The sequence below is a fragment of the Rhinopithecus bieti genome, unplaced genomic scaffold (genome assembly GCF_001698545.2).
Source record: "Rhinopithecus bieti isolate Rb0 unplaced genomic scaffold, ASM169854v2 scaffold_21201, whole genome shotgun sequence".
Classification (NCBI taxonomy): Eukaryota; Metazoa; Chordata; class Mammalia; order Primates; family Cercopithecidae; genus Rhinopithecus; species Rhinopithecus bieti.
Genome location: NW_016810610.1, coordinates 595,789 through 610,376, shown reverse-complemented (window position 1 = coordinate 610,376; position 14,588 = coordinate 595,789).

The following is a 14,588-nucleotide window of genomic DNA, read 5'->3' as shown; positions in this document are numbered from 1 at the left end:
AAAAAAAAAAAAAAAAAAAAAAAAAAAAAAAAAAAAAAAAAAAAATTATAGACTAATACTTATGGCTATGCTCTAAAAACCTCAAGATATATGCACAAAGACATTCAGTGCAGCATTATCTATAAGAACAAATGAGCAAAGTATCTATCAATAAGGGACTATTAAATCAGCTATGCTACAGCCATGTGATTGAACGTTATGCAGTCATATAACATGAGTGATGTCTGTACATACTAATATAGAAAGATCTCAACATATATGTGAAAAGGCAAAGCAGTTTTTTTTTTCTTTTCAGTAGGTGGGTTAGGAGATAGTAGTTTTATAGGTAGATAAATGGATTCCTTTTCTACTTATATTGTATATATAACTTTTCTGTATATGGAATCTCCAGAAACTTTTTAACTGTGCTTATTATAAATTTCTACTTGGATAAAGAACCCAGCCCACCAAGGAACACAATGAACAAGGTTAGAACCTGCATTGTCCAAGCTGAAAAAAACACAACTCTTTCTCTGGTCAGTTTGTTTTTGTTTTTGTTTTTTTCTGTTTTTTTGTTTTTTGTTTTTTTGAGATGAGATGGAGTCATGCTCTGTCACCAAGGCTGGATTGCAATGGCACAATCTCGGCTCACTGCAACCTCGACCTCCCAGGTTCAAGTGATTCTCCTGCCTCGGCCTCCCGAGTAGCTGGGACTATAGGCACGTGCCACTAGGCCTGGCTAAGTTTTTTGTACTTTTAGTAGAGACGGGGTTTCACCATGTTGGCCAGGCTGGTCTCAAACTCCTGACCTCAAGTGATCTGCCTGCCTTGGCCTTCCAAAGTGCTGAGCCACTGCGCCCAGCCCTCTGGTCAGTTTTAAGAGCACAAACCTATAAGGAAACGAGGTTCTAGGTCATGTCTATCTTAGTAGAATTCAACTGAAAGGACTGAGAAATTTGTAGACTGCACCTTCCATTCTACCCCCTTCACCCTTTGCATAAATCTGTCTACTCCAGCAAACCGTGAATTTCTTAGGTGGCAACCTTTCTCCTCCGAATTCTTTCAATAATTGCTCATTAAATATCTACTCCACTTCAGGACAAGGATCTGGAAATACACAGTTAATATTTGGTCGCTGGCTTCACAGAATGTAGTCTAGACGTGGCTGGGGCCACCTAGACAGATGTCTCCCTACAGTTCAGTATGTTGGATGCTAATGTGAAAAAGTTTGGGTGGGAAGAAAAGTAGTTATCAGAGGAAGAACAGAGTCCAGTGACCAAGTACAAAGTGTGTTTATCAGCAGTGAATCGGGGCAAAGGTTGCCTACAAAGCAAGGCTCTGATGTAATCAAAGGAATTCAGAGAACCAGGGCAGGCTAATCTCCAAGAAACACTAATAAAAATGCTCACTTCAATCAAATGTTCTGAACACCAGCACATAAATACCCTTCTTTTAGTGTTTATCACTGTAGGCAGCTTTGCTATGAAAAGAGAAAAGGTTGAGATAAACGAGTTAATTAAGCTGTCAGGTCTAGACCAGCGGGAGTGATTCTTTACCCTCCTTTCCAGCAGGCAGTCCATCTCAAGTTTCCAGGAGCAGAGCACACTCACTGCATCCCCTTTTTTCCCTATGGTAAAGGTCTGACAGTGTCATTCCTGAGTGGTGACAGCAAATGACTAAGAACTGCGTGTTGTGCCTGTAACTGTCCAAAAACCGCAGACCAGACTATCCTAAGGAGTGTGAATGTTCTAGAACAGGGGTTCCCAGCCCCTGGGCCACGGACTGGTGCCAGTCCATGGCCCGTTAGGAACTGGGCCACACAGCAGCAGGTGAGCAGCAGGCAAGCGAGCATTACCGTCTGAGCACCACGTCCTGTCAGATCAGCGGCAACAGATTCTCATGGGAACGCGAAGCCTACCGTGAACTGTGCATGCGAGGGATCTAGCTTGGGCTCCTTATGAACATCTAATGCCTGATGATCTTCTGAGGCGGGACAGTTTCATCCTGAAACCATTCCTCCCCAACCCCAGTGCATGGAAAAACTGTCTTCCACGAAACCAGTCCCCGGTGTGAAAAGGTTGGGGACTGATGTTCTAGAAGGCTGGAAAAAAACAGGAGTGACTATGGCCTTCCAATTCTGAATATTCCAGATACCAAGCGGAGGTCCAGTATGGCCTCTCTGAGGCAGGGACTATACCTTACTCATTCCTGTGCCCCTTGCATATGGTGCTAAAAGCTCTCCCATTTGTGGAATGAAAACTAATAATAATAAAAGCTCTATGCATTTGTGGAATGAATGAATGAACACCATCCTCTGTACTTGTCTAGCCTGTTTTGTGCAGAGAGTAAAACTTCAGTGAGGACCTCAGGTAAGCCATGACGCTATCGGTCCAATTATCTGCCAAGCTTTCCAAAGGCACCTTAGTTGTATCCCACACCTGTCTCTGGCTCCACCCTGTTATTTGCTGACTTAACTGTCCTGGGGCAGGTGGCCAGGTTCAAGCCAGCTCTGCTGGGGCCTTGTGAGAATCACAAGCCAGAATGCTGAAAATGGTATTTTTTTAACCACATAGAAGTCTTATTTTTGCATAGTTAAATGTATCTACTTTTTATTTCATGACTTTCAGGCTTTGTATCCTGTTTAGAGGGTTGGGACACTCTCAGTTATAAATTCACCAATTTTTTTCAAGGATTTCTATTTCATTTATTTTATACTTAATTACTTAATCCATAGGAATTGTGTGTGTGTGTGTGTTCTAAAAGAAATAAGAAAAGGATCTAGATTTGTCTTTTCTGAATAGTTAGCTAGTTGCTCCAACATCAATTACTGGGGATCTTTCTTCTCACACTGATTTTTAAATGCTACCTTTACTATAAATAAACCCTATACACATTTGCTCACTATACTATAACTAGACATCACTCTGTCTAATTTTTTCCAACACTAAACTCTTTTAACTAATATAGTTTCATATTGCATTTTAAGATCTGGTAGGTCTGTACACTTCCTTTGTTTTTGGATTTCATATATTTCATTTTGCAAAATGAATAATAGTCTAAATTTGCCATGTCCCTAAAACAGACCTTGTTGCCATTTTAACTGCAATTTTATTTCTTTTATGCCGAGACTTAGGGGAGATGAACATTTTTACAATATTGTGTCTTATTATCCAAGAGCCTAGTATGTCTCTCCAATGACTTAAATCTTTTATGTTTCTCAGTAGAGTTTAAAAATTTTTCCTCATACTGTGTCTGCATGCTACATTTAACTTCAGATGTTTTACTCTTAATGTTTAATATGTTTAATTACCATTTTATAAATTCTAAAAATTCCAAGCACCATTTCCTGTGCTTAGAATACTTTTCAATCACTTCTCCATTTGGCAAATTCCACTTGTTCTTCAAGGCCCTATTCAAATATCACTTGCTTTGTACAGTCTTCCTTGGCCCCATATCCAATCAGGATGCACCAGTATCCTTCCTCTGATCTCCTGAACATCTTGTGTGTAACACCATCATGCCACTGGTCACGTTGTAGTGCAACTTCTGCAGACAGGTCATTACGCTGGGAACTCTAGAAAGAAAGGAGCCCTGAGCCTGGCTCATACCAAGCACTCAGTGCCATAATCCTAGAGTATGCTTCTTCATATTTCAGTAGTGCTTTTGCAGTGCTAACAATGATAATGTTGATAAATGGTAGAATTTGGAACAATGTGATTATGGTTTATTTTTTCTTCCTTAAACATAAGCCATGTTTAAAAATGCAGAAAAGTATCGCATAATGAGGAACCATAAATAATTAAGAAATGAAAAATAGATACATTCTTTTCCTGGTATGTATTTCAGCTGAATGTAAAGAGGCAGCATTGTAACAGTAAATAGAGCATCCTCTGGCAGGAACAAGACCTGAATTTAAATCCTGGGTCAACCACTTATTAGCTAGATAATGATCTCAGGCAAGTTTCTTCATTTCTCTATGTCTCATTTTCTCTATCTGTAAAATAGGCATAATAAATATTTTCATAGAAGGCTAAGAGACATTTCAAATATCCAAAATACTTGATTTCCTCCCCAAACCTGCCCCTTCTATACTCTTCCTCATTGCAAGAAATGACATACTATCCTCCCAGTTGCTGAAAGAATTGGAGAGATCTAAGATTCCCCTCTTTCTTCTACTTCATGTTGCCAACTCATCAGCAAGTTTTCTAAGCAATTCTTTAGAAACATTTCCAGAATCCAATAACTTCTCAGCACCTGCTCTCCTCACATTTGGTCCAAGCCACCATCTTCTCTTATCTTGACCATGACAGGAGCCTCCTAACTGGTCTTCTTGCTTCCACCCTTGCCTTACCATCTACATGTTGACTGAATGATCCTTTTAAACTACATCAAATCATGTCACAACTCTGCTCAGAACTTTCACCTAATTCATTCAGTCTAACTCAGGGAAGAACTCAAATCATCACAGCAGTCTCAAGGACCAACTGGACACCCTCCTTCCCCCAACTACCTCTCTGACTTCATCTCCATTCCTCTCCCGTCCTCTCGGATCCAGCCACACAAGCCTGCCTGCCTGCTGGACCTGACAGCTCTCAGGGCCCTGGAATTGCTCATCTCACTGCCTAAAAAACTCTTTACCAGATATCTTCGTGATCCCTCACTTCCTTCAGGTCTCTGCTGAAATGTTGCTTTATCAAAGAGGCCTTCCATTATTGCCCCATATGCAATAGCACCTTCCCCACCCTCTCACCTCTCTAATATTCTCCATTCTACTTTTTTTTATTTTTTCACAGTACTTTACACCACCTATAATATGTTTATATGGTAAGTGGTCATCACACTCCAACACCTAGACCACTTAGTAGGTGTTCAACTCATACTTTTGGAATAACTGAAGAAATGAATACATTCTTGCCAACTACAATTCTACAGTTTATATAAAGCATCTAGCCACAGAATAGATTCTCCTAAAATAAGTAGTCACAAGGAACTGGTGAAAAAAACTCACCCATCCCTGATGCCCATGCTCATTACTCACCCAATGCTTAAGTGATTCAAAATAAAGATTCCTTTGTTTTACACAGAACAACACGAACAAAAAAATTCTTCCTGGAATCCATTAGAGATTGCCAACCCCAAACCTCTTTTCTACATTTTTTTTTGACTTTTAAAAATTATGCCTCTGTCCCCTCCCTCCTTCCCCCAGACTCTGGGACTCCTCTCCTTCTGTTCATTCCTATTTGGAGCTGAAAGCCAGAAATAGCTGTTTACCTCATTGTCCTCATTTCCCTTCATTGTTACCATTCAGTTCTCTGGTGGCTTCCCTGTTGTGGATGTTTTTTAAATGAATTCCCAATAAGTTGAGAAAGAAAAGTATCAGTAAAGACCCTGGACACAGTCTAAAGTAAAATACATTACATGATATTTTCTTCAGGAAAACTATTTAAAATTGACCCTAACACAGTTTCTCCATTTATACATATATCATCTAATATTATTCTCAAAAGTAATAATGTTAAAGAGCTGGAGAAAGAACACACCATACGGAAGAAGGGACTAATTGTGTTTATTTAAAACACGAATAATAATAATTATGCATGTTCAGCTCTTCCTCCTACAAGCAAGCCTATAAAAATTATCTAACAAAGGACTAAAACAACATGATCTCCAATCATTCAGCAAATCATTTTTGCATGCTTGACCCACAACTCCTGCTTTCATTTTTATTTTAATGCAGGGTTCAATAATACAAAGGCTTTTATAGGTTCATCTACTAAATAAGGATTTACCATCCAAAACCGATTTTTTAATGGGCAATTTCCTTATAGTGGTAAATGCAAATTAGATAATTTTCCCATTAAAATCATACAATATGCTAGAAAAGATAAATCTCTAGCACACTGGCACAAAATCAAGTAGGTTGTGAGTCCAAAGATAACCACAGGTAAACCGAACTAAACATTTTAAAGCTTATATGAAACTATATTAACCAGAAAAACTAGAGCCATTCCCATGACGATGAAGGTCCCAAAGGCACTAAGCATTTCCTTCCCATGATAGTTGTCTCTGGATAATTTAACCCAACAGAATAAAATCATCATGTGAATTACCTCAAAAATAAAAAGCAAATATTCTAAAATTTTATTTTGATTTAACTTTATGCTAAATGTTGTTAGTCTCTGATAGCAATGATACCTCAGCATACCAACTTGCCATTTGGGAAAATAGTCCCAAAATGTGCTGGATTGAAGAGGAGGAAATAGGCAGCCCAAGATTTAAGTTTACATTTTGAGGTAGATAATCTACAAAGTAGCTAATACTAGGGGCAGATATTCAGCTATCAATCAAAAGTCGATCTTTTAAGGCCAAGGAATACAGTGACACCATAAGGCATGCTGGCTAGAAACACTACCAGTTAGAAAGTCCACAGTCTCAATTTGCCTAGGATAGCCCCAGTATACACCGATTGTCCCAACATCCCAGCAGGTTTAACATTTGTCCTAGATAGAAGTATCCCAGGTGGAATTACAACTTATATAGTTATGTAAATACATACTTAAATGTGAGCCATAAATGTCGATCAGCCCGTTTGTCCCAACCTCAATTAACCACAAATTCTAATGTCCTTTAATATTTTTCCACCCAAAAACCATGACAATCCTTACTGCAGAGGGCTCAATAACTATTTGTTAAACGACTTCATTAACTAGTATATTAGCATCCTCAGCTCAGGAATAGACAGGATTTTAAATTAATCTGGATGCTGCAGGGGAGAGGTGCAGGGGAGAGGTTCAATAAATACTAGCTGATTGAATCTCGGTGAGAAAGGGTGACAGATTAAGAATTCAGCACTGTCTATTATATTGTTGTCTTGCTTGCTGTTAAGATATTTTCAGATATATGGTTGCCAGTTCTCTTTCGGGGAGGAGGGAAGCAAGAAAGCGTATCTTTTCTTAATTGTCAAATCTCTTTTATATCTGACATAAATTATGGCTCCACTGCCTTCTATTCCATTCTCAATAAGAAGAAAATTTCTCCTTGACACACACACACAGAGACTTAGTGCTTACAGCTCAAGAACTGGTCTAAGAATTGGTTTTACTACAAATTCAAGGATACATATATCAAATGTATAAGAATAGTTGCCTATGGTGAAAAGGTAATGAAATTAAATAATGGGGATAAAATAATCAATATATTAGACCACAGTAGGGCCTGATGGACTGACAATTATAGTAAACCATTACCTGAGAAGTGTGATTAACTCAAGCTTGTCTACACAAGTTCCCAAAAATGAAGAAAAAAAACAAAACATATTGCAGTTCACAGATACAATGTGGGAACAATTCAACCTTCTGAAAATCTTTGCTGAAACATATGACACTCCCACATGTGAGATATTGATGTCCAAAATGATCTCTCTCATGTAAAAAAGAAATCTGTTTATTGAATCAGAATCATTTATTTTAAATGCAAAAAAGAACTTCCAGGAAATGTAGTGTTTTGCTGTTTTGATATTAAATACTAACACTAATAATGGCTAAACTTGGCTTTCAAAGATAGTTTCTCCTTTCCTCGATTTAATAAACTTCTTGGGAGTCCTGTAACTCAAAGAAAGGAGAAACTGTAGTTGATACAGGCCAGAAAAATGGCCCCCAGATCACATCAAATAAGAACTCTTAGTGCACTAATCTTTACAACATCACCATGAAAGAAACTGATAAAGCTAGAGTGATGCTTGGGACAAGAGGCCCAGAGTGGTGGGCAGAAGTAAGAGAGAAGAAAGATGAAATGAAGGAGAAGTCGCCCATTTATCAACTAGCAAATATATTTTAAGCCCTGCTATAGGCGTCAAAGCTCAAGAAATTGGCCAAAAAAATAATAATAATAATAATAAGTGTGGTTGATCCCTATTGTCCCTCTGCCTACATTCTAACCTTGGCCCTAACCCCATGAATAAGCCATGTTTAGCAGAGGGCTTTGCTGCTACTCGAGGAAGCAGATGGCAGCCCCTATCACCTCTCTGCCCTAGCTTGATACTGCCCAGGCTCTCGGCTCAGTCTGCAACCAAATTCCTCATGCCAAAGTTAGGACATTTCAAACTTGTCATGTGCAACCATCTCTCTCATTCCTGCAATCTCAGCCATGGGAAGGACAGCCTCCTCTCCCTTCTCATCCCTTTCTGCCCTGTTTCTTCCCTCCTGCTGCACATCTCTCACCACTGACAAGCTTCCACTGTGCTCTGGAACTGCAAGCCCTTGTCAGTGAAAATCCCTACATCCTCAGCCTTTCCCCCAAGTGCCCTCTCCACCTCCCAACTCCACTGAGAGCTGGTTCTCCTCTCCCTGAAAAACATGTCATCTGGCAGCAACAGGCTTCCTAGGTTCAGTGCTCACCATGCTACTTCTTTTCATACCCTTTTCCTTGGAAAGGCCTTCCCTCCATCCTATTCTTTTTTACCTGGCTAAGTCCAACTCATTCTCCAAGAAAACAACTCTACTTTCTTTAAGAAGCCTCACCTGATATGGTTGCCACGCCCACAGCTAACTCGATGCCACTCTTTGGTATTACCATAATTCTCTCTCTATCCCATATGTGCTCTCTCTCTCTCTCTGCACTCAGGATATCCTTTTATAAATATGTGTGTATTTGTCTTCCCCATAAAACTGTGAGCTCCTTGAGGGTATATACTGGGCCCTATTAACTAATTGCCGGCATGTAACAAGTATTCAATAAATGTTCATCAGATAAATGAATAAAAATCTACGTCCCTGACTCCAATAAGTGAAATGAATGAGTAGGGATTAAGTGGACATTTTCCCTTTATTGGATTTTCTCTAAAACTAATAATGGCTAAACTTGGCTTTCAAAGATAGTTTCTCCTTTCCTCGATTTAATAAACTTCTTGGGAGTCCTGTAACTCAAAGACAGGAGAAACTGTAGTTAATACAGGCCAGAAAAATGGCCCCCAGATCACTATTTAATCTATTAAAGCTGTTCTTACTTACTACCAAACAACACAAAGATATAGCCAAAGAAAAGCCAACCACCTTCCCTCCTGGCCCTTACCTTTGAGGTAGCCACTGTTAAATGCTTGTTGTGTACTGTTCTATGATTTTTTTCTCTGCTCATGGAACACACACATATGCACAGATAGGGGTTTTTCTCAATTTACAAAACTGGGATCATATATGACATAGATTTTATTCTAAAACACACTCTTTTCACTTAACAATGTATCATGGCCACCCCTCCAGACCAATGCATATGGGCCTCACTCACTCTTTCTAATAACTGTGTAATAGTCCACATGTATGCACCACAATCTAGTCACTCGTTCCCCCAGTGGATGAACAGTCAGGTTGCTTCCAGTTTTGTGGAAGTTTTGAAAACAAAGTTAACAAAACTGGTCTAAGATTTCGACAGCATACGTGACTTATTTCCCTGCCAGGGCAATGGAATCTATCCACACACTCCTGGGCCTTTCTCATCATGACTCAAGCTTCTGAAAAGCCAGCAGTTTCATCGAGTGATTGCTTCTTTGTAAAGTGCTTGTTTTCTGCATGTGTATTGCATGGTATATGCATTTACTATTTATTGAACTGGACCAAAAGCTAACCAGAGATAAATTGTCTGGATGGGTATACAGGATGCACTATTTGCCATTAATTCTAAGGATTTGATAGGAAGGAAGAAAATAGGAGATTTTCGCTGGGCGCGGTGGCTCAAGCCTGTAATCCCAGCACTTTGGGAGGCCGAGACGGGCAGATCACAAGGTCAGGAGATCGAGACCATCCTGGCTAACATGGTGAAATCCCGTCTCTACTAAAATACAAAAAACTAGCTGGGCGAGGTGGCGGGCGCCTATAGTCCCAGCTACTCGGGAGGCTGAGGCAGGAGAATGGCGTAAACCTGGGAAGCAGAGCTTGCAGTGAGCTGAGATCCGGCCACTGCATTCCAGCCTGGGCGACAGAGCAAGACTCCATCTCAAAAAAAAAAAAAAAAAAAAAGAAAAGAAAAGAAAATAGGAGATTTTCATTTTTAACTTTATATAATTCCAGCCCATTTGAATTTAAATATACTATATTAATTTATAATTTAATATTTTAATAGATAGGTAAGTTAACATAGTTTTGTTGTATTAATACATTGATAGTGAATTTTTTATTTTTTTTGAGACAGTTGTCCAGGCTGGAGTGCAGTGGCATGTTCTTGACTCACTGCAACATCTGCATCCCAGGTTCAAGAAATTCTCCTACCTCAGCCTCCAGGTAGCTGGGACTACAAGTGTGTGAAGCCATGCCTGCCTAAAGTTTGTACTTTTTTTTTTTTTAGTACAGATGGGGTTTCGCCATGTTGGCCACGGGGGTCTTGAACTCCTGACTTCAAGCTGCCTTGGTCTCCCAAAGTGCTGGGATTAGAGGCATGAGCCAATGCGCCCAACCTGAGAGTGGATTTTAATATATTACTTTTATAACTTAAAAATAGTTTTTTTGAAAGCTTGCAGGATGATCCAGACCCTGCATTAGAGAAAATAAGCTCTAATTCAATGGTTCCCAAGTCTGCCTGTACATAAGAATTAACTGGGGCTTATTAAAAATGCAGATGACCAGGCCTAACCTGAATATTCTGATTTAGTAGATCTGAAGCAGAGGCTTGGTATCAGTACCTTTAATAAATACTCCAGATGAATCTTGTGATCCTGCCATAATGGGACTCCACTGTAATCTAATGGTCCTTAGAATCACTTTTCACGTATTTTGGGACTCTACCTTTAGTGTTTAGGAACCATTAAATCTGGAATGAGGCCTGGGAATCTATATTTTTAAAAGGCTGCCTAGACAATCCTCCCCAGGTGTGGAAACTCTATTCTATGTGTTATAATTTCCTCTAGCTGGTAATTCAAAAATCAAAATATAATGGATCCATTTTGGTCTCCAGTGGAAAAATACAACACCAAGTTACAAGTCTTTGATCAGAGTATCCTAAAATACCGCAAGTTGGGAATGTCTTAGCTTGCTCTATCATAAAATTAAAGAATGCTTTTGATTGTTAGTTTGAATAGTGAACTGAATTTTAATACTTTTCTCTTAAAATTTTTAAAAATAAAGTTGCTTTTCTTATGAGAGTCAATTGATTTGTTTGTTTCTTTGTTTCTTTGTGATAGAGTCTCAGTCTGTCACCCAAGCTGGACTGCAAAGCGCAATCTCAGCGATTCTCATGCCTCAGCCGCCACCACGCCCAGCTAATTTTTGTATTTTTAAGAGTGATGAGGTTTCACCACGTTGGCCAGGCTGCTGTTGAACTCCTGGCCTCAAGTGATCCATCCGCTTCAGCCTCCCAAAGTGCTGGGATTACAGGTGTGAGCCACCACACCCGGCCAACTGATTTCCTTGTTTTATTTTCTTTTTTTAAAACCAACCAGGGACATTTAATTTAAAAAATATAAGCAAGTTATCCAGGAACTAATCTCCTAAGCAGAGTTGTCCCCAAGAGGATGAAGCCCTGCTGGCTGGCTCTGACATTCGATTCAGACTGAAAACACAGTAACTCCTCTGGCCCTTGCTGGGAAATGTCCTGCCCAGGCCATGGGCAGCAGTCTAGTGCAGCTGACTTCCCTCAAGGCCCCCAAACACATGATTCCACCAAAGGCTTGAACAGGGGAAACTCACAAGCAGGCAGAGAGCACACCTGAGACACAAGGACAAGTAAGTCAAGCAAATGGGACTGACTTCTGTACCCCCTTAAGGGGGGCTGTTTTCACCTTTTTTCTTTTCTTTTTTTTTTTTTTTTGAGACAGAGTCTTGCTCTGTCTGGCACAATCTCAGCTCACTGTAACCTCCACCTCAAGCTATTCTCCTGTCTCAGTCTCTTGAGTAACTGGGACTACAGGCATGTGCCACCATGCTCAGGTAATTTTTGTATTTTTAGTAGAGACAGGGTTTCACCATATTGGCCAGGCTGGTCTCAAACTCCTAACCTCGTGATCCACCCACCTCAGCCTCCCAAAGTGATAGGATTACAGTTGTGACACTGCGCCCAGTGTTTACAACTTAAAAAAAAAAGAAAATTCTAATCCTACCATAACCTACAAGCCTAGATATTAGAAATAAGCAGAGATCATTTTAAAAATCAAGAGCATTTATCTTTCCAAGGGTCTAAAGAACTTCCTATTGATAAATTAGGTACTTAAGTAGACACATTAAGTTTCTGGTCCTATAAGCTTATCTCCAGAAGTACAGACAAGAGCAGATAACTGAATTGGAACACCATAGTGAAGCCTACAGTTTTGAAATCTTTTATAAAATTAATGACAAAATACACACTTTTCTAGACAAACTCAACTCAGTAACTACTAAGCACTCTACTAATCTTTTAGAATTTTTTTCAAATTCACATAAATAAAAGTGCTGCATAAAAAGATACTTAAAATCCTCAGTCTTTAGTAATATCTAGGAAGTTCTGGTTCTCAACACTGAAAAAGGAAGAAAAAAACTAGGAGTATCAAATTAACAACATCTAGTAAGAAAACAGTGGCCTTGTTTTCCACACTTTGTCAGTACCAAATGCCCACCAAGATGTTTCTAAATGTATTGGAAATTCCAAGTTACTTACCAAGGCTATTTCCTTTAAATGTCATGTCTAGGCCATTCTCTCTCTCTTCTTAGCAAATCAATGATTGCGATGTCTATTACAATATTTGAAGGACTAATAACAGAAGTAGTAAAATAAAGTGGATGTGATCAGAATCAGACAGACTTAGGCAGAAATCAGGATCTGCCATTTACCAAGTTTAGCTCAGGCAAACTTTATAATCTCTCAAAACCTCAATTCCTTCATCTGTAAAATGGCAAGGTAATAACAATATCTACTTGATTGAGTCATTGTGAGGATTAAATGATGTAATACATGTAAAGTACCTGACACATAATAAACATACAATAACTGATATTTATTATTATAGGTATTTTTCTCTCTACTAGATTAGTCAGACTTTAAACTGTTAAGTGCAAGATTACCAACAATAAGACAACCGAGTGAAATGTCTATAGCTGACTCCAAAACATCCTGCTTGAAACTGGGTTGAAGAAGAAATGTTTGAGAACTCAGCCCCATTCCAGGGCTTAGGGCCCCTCGGAATCTCTGGGGTCATCTTCATTTTGCATTCTCAGATAAACCCCAGAGACCCTGGAATAGGAGGGGCCAGAGACTAAATGAAATTGGTGTGACGGCCTAACGAATTTGATGCTTCCTAGGGCATACCAAGATTCCCCATAGTTACTTGGCCCCCACAGTGTGCAAGGTTCTGCACTAAGAGTTTTGGGTGCTTTAAAGCTGAATCAGAAATGGACTCTGACCTCAGAGAGATTTACAACTTATAAGAGATATTCTCCATATGTTCCTTGTGGTACTTTGGACAGTGGTCAGCACCCAAAGCCTCAGTCTTAGAACATAGTTCAGAGATTGTTCTGATTCCATCCATATACACACCAAGTCCCTTATGGTGTTAGCTGTTCCATGCTCTTTTTTCTTTCTCTAATATACCTGAATAATTAGGCATGAATAGGCAGGTAGTATCTCAGAGCCCTATGTCACCTCTGTATCCTGGTATCTACAATATAAATTCTGTCATTCCACCAAGCCCTTTCCACCCCATTTCTAGGTACAGATCCAACCAACCATATGGCCAGAGCAATCATCAACAAAGATCAGATTGCTTGAAAAGGAATTAAAACATTCTGGATAGAGATTACGTTAGTCTATATTATATGCCCCAGGATGAACTCTGAAAAGCAGCGCTTAATTATCCAACACATGTTATCAAATTCCTAAACTCCTTCCAAAAAGCAGGGTTAAAGCTTCGGAGTTAAAAAAACAAACAAACAATAAACTCTGCAACTCTCTTACAGGTTGCCTTCAGGGTATCAAAAGGGGTGGCACTTACTGCTTTGTAAATACACTTTCTAAAAATAATCAATATTTTCCTTAAATGCTTATGGCAAAGCAACCAATTCACTTCATTTTAATTGCTCGCAAGCTGCACAATGACTTGATCTCTTTAATATTTCACTCATACTAGCAGTCACTGAGCTATGACTAACCCGCTCTCCCCAGCATCGTCGCTGGCTCCAGATGGCAAGAAATACATTCCCTTTATTCTTGCCTGAAAAGCAATTCTGATTTTTTTTTCTTCCACCCATTTCACCTGCAGTAATTGTTTTACTCCAGAAAGAAACTGGGTGGGGAGTGAAAGGGGAGATTCATGCAGAGGGGAGCACAGGTGGGGAATTTACTTTTTTTTTTTTTAATGAGGTGTAAGCACTGCAGCTTTAAATCGTGCTGCATCAAGCCCTGGATTTCTTCCATAGCCGAGCTGCAAAATGGTAACTAGAAAGGAGGAAAAATTACCTCTTCCTCCCTCCTGGCCAGCCCTTCCACAGATCCCGGCAGGGCAGCCAGCGCGAGCCCATCCCCCACGCCTCCCAGACCAGACGCGCGGCGGGCACAGGTGAGCCGGGCGCCGACCTTGGCCCTTGGGCTTGCCCACATCCGGGGATCAAGGTCAAGGACGAGGGCTTCCTTCCCCTGCCCCCGGCCCCCGGCCCCCG